A 6,723-nucleotide genomic window follows, 5' to 3' on the forward strand; every position below is an offset into this window, starting at 1 on the left:
GAAGGCAGGGGTGAAGGCAGGGGAGAAGGCAGGGGCGAAGGCAGGGGCGAAGGCAGGGGAGAAGGCAGGGGCGAAGGCAGGGGTGAAGGCAGGGGCGAAGGCTGGGCCTCCCATGGGGTACACAGGTGTGCACTCGTGCTTCTCCAGGGCTTGGTAGAGGGATTGTGTAACAGCATTAGGCAGGAAAGACATGGTGAACATTCCTGGGACCAAATGGAGGTACAAAGACTGCACCCCGGAGGGTCGCAGAAGGCCACTTAGATAGTTCTAAAGGCGGCTGTGGTCAGGGAAAATATTAAATTGTGGATTTAAAAACCCTTGGGTTTTCTGTTTTTTGTTTTTGTTTTTTCTCCCCACCCCCCTTTACCTTCTTTCCCCTTAGAGAGACAGTTTTTCTGTGTAGTCCAGGCTGTCCTGGAATTAGCTTAGTAGACCAGGCTGGCCTCGAACTCCCAGAGAGTCACCTGCCTCTGCCTCCCGAATGCTTGGATTAAGATGTGTGTCACTACTCTCTGATGACTTTTTTCTTACTAAATTTGAGTTGGCTCCTGGGGACTTTCTCTACCCCATCTCTGTATGTGGGTGACTCTTCTCTGCCCCACCCTTAAGAAGATGTCACCCGCAGGTTACTTCCTCGGGTCTGAAACTCTTTTGGGACAGGAATATTTTTTTTTCTTGTTGCCTAGACTACCTTAGACTAGGGACGCGATTGGCAAGGCGATATCCCCCCCTGCTGCCCCTTTGTATCGAAGTGTGCAGCTGTGTCTAACGACACTCCTAAGGATTGAAAGGAGCATCTAGTGAGCCACAAGACCCTAATTCCACTCCAGAGCAAGGTCTTTGTGAAAGCTGAGTTTGGGTGTGGTCGTGTTCAATTTAAATTAACTGAGAAGAAAAGGAGACTGGCTGACGTCTCCTGTCTTTTGCCAAGTGAAACAATACGGAGGGTGGAGACTCTGAAGTATCTGGAGCAGGGCTAAATGGGTCAACACCCTACACTCCTATCTTCCACCCTAAGGAAAAGCACCCTTAAATGTCAGCCCAGAGTAACAAACTCCTTAATGGCACTTTGGTGCCGGTCAGCCCTCACCCCTTGTCTCTACCAACACAATGAATTTTATGGCCCAGTCGTTACACAAATCACTCTGGGAAAATGATAGCACGTGTAACAACTGCAGACAGCTGCAATTATCTAAATGTCTCCCTATTAGCCATTGGATTGGCTAAGGCCTGGTAATCAGATCAGAGCGAATGCTAATTGAAATCTAATAGGGCTTACATCCGTGTGAGTAGGTATCAGAATTTGATTTCAATATTGTTAAATTACATACAGATGGAGCCCATCAAGCCACACTAAAAATAAACATTGTAACTTCAATAGCAAAAAAAAAAAAAAAAAAAAAAAAAAAAAAAAAAAAAAAGATTGATGCTTTCAATAAAGAGATCAATCCAGGAACGCCTTGGTACCGCCACCTACTGGCGCCTCTTGGCACTGCTGAGACGATCTTTCTTGAATGCCAATTTTTTTTTTTTTCTAACACAGATGAGAGTTTCTTGGGGCCTGTTTCCCTCCCTCCTTCCCTCCCTTCCTTCATTTTTGAGACAGACAGGGTTTCTTTTTGTAGCCCTGGCTGTCCTGGAACGCAGAGATCCACCTGCCTTTGCCTCTCCAGTGCTGGGATTATGTCACCATGGCCAGCTTTAAACCTTTTACTTTTAAGTGTATGTGTGTGTGTGTGTGTGTGTGTGTGTGTGTGTGCACATGTGTACCTGCGTGTGTATGTGTGTTACATCTCTTCAGAGGTTTATTTTCAGTTGAGTGCTGAGAGGAGAGAAAAATGGAGGAAGGCCCTGCTAGCCACGAAGGACTGCCTTTGCTGTACAGGCTCCTGGGAATAGCACTTACAGTGTAACTACTCTCAGATTCTGCCTTTAGTCTCTCCTCATGCTGAAGAGAGTTTGGCTAAATAGAACATAACTTTCTCTGTCTTTTTGAATGTGTGAAATCTATGGTCTTGGAATGTGGAAGGTAGCATGGGTGTGGGTGTGGTGACTGAAATACGTTACCAAATTTTACCAACCACACAGACAGAGTTACTATGTCTGCATACTAGATGTGGCTCGAATTAACCCTGCAGTTTTTTTGTTATTGTAATTTTCTTATTTTACTTTTCAAAAACATTTATTCTACATGTATGTATATGTATGTGTGTGTGAGCATGTGAATATGTGTGTACCTGAGCTTATGTCTATGTACTGTCTGTGTGTGTGTATGTGTGGTGCCCGTGGAGGTCAGAAGAGGGTGTCTGAATCCTTGGGACTGGAGTTAAGACAGTTGTGAGCTACCATGTGGGTTCTGGGACTCAATCCCCAGTGCTCTTAACCACTGAGTCATCTCTACAGACCAATTTTCTTAAAACAAACCAAAAACCAAAAACCAAACCAAAATAAAAAAAAAAACAAAAAAAATGCCACCACCACCCCCCAAAAAAAAACCCACCAACAACAAAACCAGGATCTTACTATGTGGTCTGGAACTCACTATGTAGCTCTAGAATGTTCCATCTCCCCAAGCTTCTTACAAGGATTGTGATTACAGGTGCATACCACTGTGTTTGGCTTGTATGGTGTGTTCTTAGGCTACACTGAACAATAATGAATCCAGTGAGAATATCATAAAACCATTTCAATGGAGTGAATAAGAGAAGTAAAGGCCAGGAGAAATGTTTAACGAGGTTTATAATGCAGCTGAAGCAAGAATTTCAATGCAAGGATTCCAGCATGTACTAGCCAGAAAACACCCTACCCCGCCCCTACTCCAGGCCCCGTCCCTACCCCAGCCCTACTCCTATTCTTACCATCACCTCTACACATCCCCTACCCTCACCCCTACCCCACCCCTATTCCACCTATATACCCCACCCCTACCCTACCCTTCCCTATGCCAGTGTCTGAGTTCTAATACTAAGAAATCCTAGCTGTGTTAGGTCACATGGGCTAAGGTGAATTAGGGCTGAAGGCGGAATTCAAGCTTCTGACCTAGTGACCTTGATTTGGATCAAGTATCCTGAATGATCCAGACCGGCCCAACACCATCAGTAGGGCCCTTTTAGAAGAAACAGGGAGCAGGAGAGAGACTGGGAGTGTGGGTATGATGTCGCTGTTTGAAGACGTTAGGGCCACCAGGATGAGGGTCCCTAGAACGTGCGCGCGCATGCGCACGTGCACACGACTTTGCAGATGCCATGGCTCTAACTTAGACTCACTTCTGCTCATTTGACCAGGTCTACTGTATGGTAAATGTAGACGGTAAATGTTTGCCACGGTAGCAGTCGGGAAGTGACGGGAGGGGAGGGAAGTTGAGAAGGCATGGAACTGCATACTGGAGGCAAATCCCTATGCCCAGTCAGTGCCTTTGCTGAGCCCTGGATGTATTTTGTGTTATCGGTTGTTGGTTATTAGATGTTTGTTTACAGCATGTACATAGGCAACCAAAATCTATACATGAAACTCTATGGATGCAAAGTACGTTAGAATTATGCATACAGAGCCGGGCGTGGTGGCACACGCCTTTAATCCCAGCACTAAGGAGGCAGAGGCAGGTGGAGTTCTGAGTTCGAGGCCAGCCTGGTCTACAAAGTGAGTTCCAGGACAGCCAGGGCTACACAGAGAAACCCTGTCTCGAAAAACCAAAAAAAAAAAAAAAAAAAAAAAAAAAAAAAAAAAAAAAAAAAAAAAGAAAAAAAGAAAAAAAAGAATTATGCATACAATGTAACAGGACCCAGACCTTAGTAGGTCCCCAGGCTTTAGCACAGCTGACTCCATGCTGGAAGTACCGTTCAGGCCATAAGACTCAGCACACGGGAAGCACCACCCGCCAAAACCAAAAACAAAGACCTGATCCCTCAAAGTCCACAGTGCTGGGAAAGTCTCTAAATGTGCTAATCTTTCTGCTTTTTGGCTTCTGTACTGCTCTGGCTGGCTGACTGTTCTTGTTATCTGAAGTATGTGAGCCTACAACATGGCTCTTGTACTTACAAAGCTCACCCTGAGAAAGGCTCCGTGCTACAGTGTACAGTGTACAGTGCTATGGTGTAGTAGCCGGCTGACTAATGGAGACTCTCCATTGGGCTAAACCCAGACTTCTCTGGTGGATACCCCACCACAGCAGGGCTTTCAGGGGGCTCTTCAGCAAAAATCTACCTTCTCTACTCGCATCAGGGGAAGTGGTTCCTGCCTCACAGGTGACAGCCCCACCCTCCAGAGAGAGAAAACAGACCAGGTCAGTGGGACTATCCTTGAAATACTAGTCAGCAGCTGCAGCTGTACGTTAGTCAGGTTAAATCTGCTTAATAATCATGATTATCAGCGATTATTGCTTTATTAAGTGTTTGGGATTACTGGTATCTAGAGCCCCAGAGAATAAGCTACGGCTCTCATGTCTGCAGCTGGGATTTTCTCCATGGGAATCCTCTATAAGCTCTTGTTTCCAATCGGATGTCAGTGGTTTTAGAGCCTGGAGCGGTGGTGCAAGCCTGTGGTCCCAGCACTTGAGAGACGAGGCGGCGGGATCTGTAGGGCCCACCTTACACATCACCTGAGCCTCAATTTTAAAATACTTGTATGCTCACCAGAATTTTTCTTTTTGCTGTTTGTAGAGCTCCCCTGCATCCTTCACACAGCTTCTCTCAGTGACAGGACCAAAAGCAGCAGCCCAGGTCGGCAAGCTGCTCAGGGGCTGGTTGCTTGCCTTGGATGCATGAGGTCCTGGGTTTGATCTCAGTAATGAAATAAGGAACTAGCTAAATAACACACACCATCCCAGCTTTCCAGATCATCTGAGGGTTAGAGCAGAGACCACAGTGTTGTTCAAGACCAGCAGTCTTCTCTGGTTCAAGGTTAGCAATAACCACAGGGCTGGTCAGAATTTACAGCTCTTACATGTCCTAGGCTTTTGTGACACAGTCCTATGAAAACTTTCCAAGCATGTAGGTTTTCATACTGTGGGCAGGGTACAGAATTGTACCCTCACGCTTGTCCTGCCTCTTGGATTGATACCCCCCTGGTCCCTAATTCCTGGCAAGGATGGGTCTGTCTTCTGTCACTGTAAGTTTGCCATTTTGAGGCTGTTCTGTGAATGGCTTTAAGTGGTATGTAAATTTTCGAGATCAGCTTTCTTCCTGCAGAGTGTAATGCACTTGAAAATTCACTCAAGGTCTTGTGACTGCTTCCTTCTTATTAAGGGGTAGTATCTTAGGGTTACTGTTGCCATGAGAAACTCTGTGACCAAAAACAACTTGGGGAGTAAAGAGTTTAGTTTCTGTGGCTTACACATCCACTGCACTGTTTGTCTTAGTATTCTGTTGCTGTGAGGAGCCACCAGGACCAAGGTAACTCTTCTTTAAAAAAAAAAAAAATCAGATCCCATTATAGATGGATGAAGGCCACCATGTGGTTGCTGGGAATTGAACTCAGGACCTCTGAAAGATCAGTAGTGCTCTTAACCACTGAGCCATCTCTCCAGTCCCAAGGTAGTTCTTATAAAGAAAAATATTGCGTATAGGGAAACGTGGGGTTGAATTAAGACAACAAACGGAAACGTCTGGGACATCGGCAGTGCGCACCATCTTCTGGAGGAGAGAACTGTTAGAAGATGTGTGGACAACGCCAGAAAGAAAGGCAGATTCATGTAGCCAACAAATACTTATTGGGGCCCTTTCCTTTCCTTTCCTTTCCTTTCCTTTCCTTTCCTTTCCTTTCCTTTCCTTTCCTTTCCTTTCCTTTCCTTTCCTTTCCGTTTGTTTGCTTTTGTTGTTCTCATTTGGTTTGTTTTGAGACAGGGTTTCTCTGTGTAGCCCAGGCTGTCCTGGGACTCACTCTGTAGACCAGGCTGGCTTTGAACTCACAGAGATCTGCCTGCCTCTGCCTCCTGAGTGCTGGGGTTAAAGGTGTGCATCACCACTTCCTGACTTATTCCACCTTATTGGGCCTTATTATGAGTTCTGTGTTATAGACCTTGGCAACAGAGGCCCTGCATCCAGAAGCTTCTAATCTAGAAAGAGTGAGAGATAATAAGCATTTTATGAGTTCTGTGTTATAGACCTTGGCAACAGAGGCCCTGCATCCAGAAGCTTCTAATCTAGAAAGAGTGAGAGATAATAAACAAGTCAATAGATAAATAATGCCAGGCAGTGATTCCTACCAGGAGCCAACAGAAAACAGGGAGAGAACTTAGAGATCTGAGCAGTTGTTTTAGAATGAATAGCGGGAAGGCCTTTCTAGGAGGACTTAGGAGTTTGTGGGATCTAAGAAAGTTGAGCCAGGATTTGACCCAGAGGAAGTTGTTGGAGACACTCTATACATTCCTAGTAAGAACGCCTTTTTAAAACCAGTGGACACCAAGAGAGTTTTGTGTGTGATAGTGTCTGTCCTTCTGTGCCCTCCCAGAGAAGCAGCTTGCAGATGGAAAGGTGCTGTGTGAAGTGAGTTGGTAGGATTGCTGATGGTGTCAGACACCAGGATGGTGAAATGCATCCATTCTCTAAGCATTAACCTTTCAGTAGGTGATCGTCACCAAAGTTGTCCTTTGGTCTACATGCACCTACACACATGATCATATATGTATAAGCATTACAAACACAGGAACCTTGAATACATAGATATGGCACACACATACACACACACACACACACACACACACACACACACAAGACTTATTTCAGT

Source organism: Mus pahari, chromosome 7 (genome assembly GCF_900095145.1).
Source record: "Mus pahari chromosome 7, PAHARI_EIJ_v1.1, whole genome shotgun sequence".
Lineage (NCBI taxonomy): Eukaryota > Metazoa > Chordata > Mammalia > Rodentia > Muridae > Mus > Mus pahari.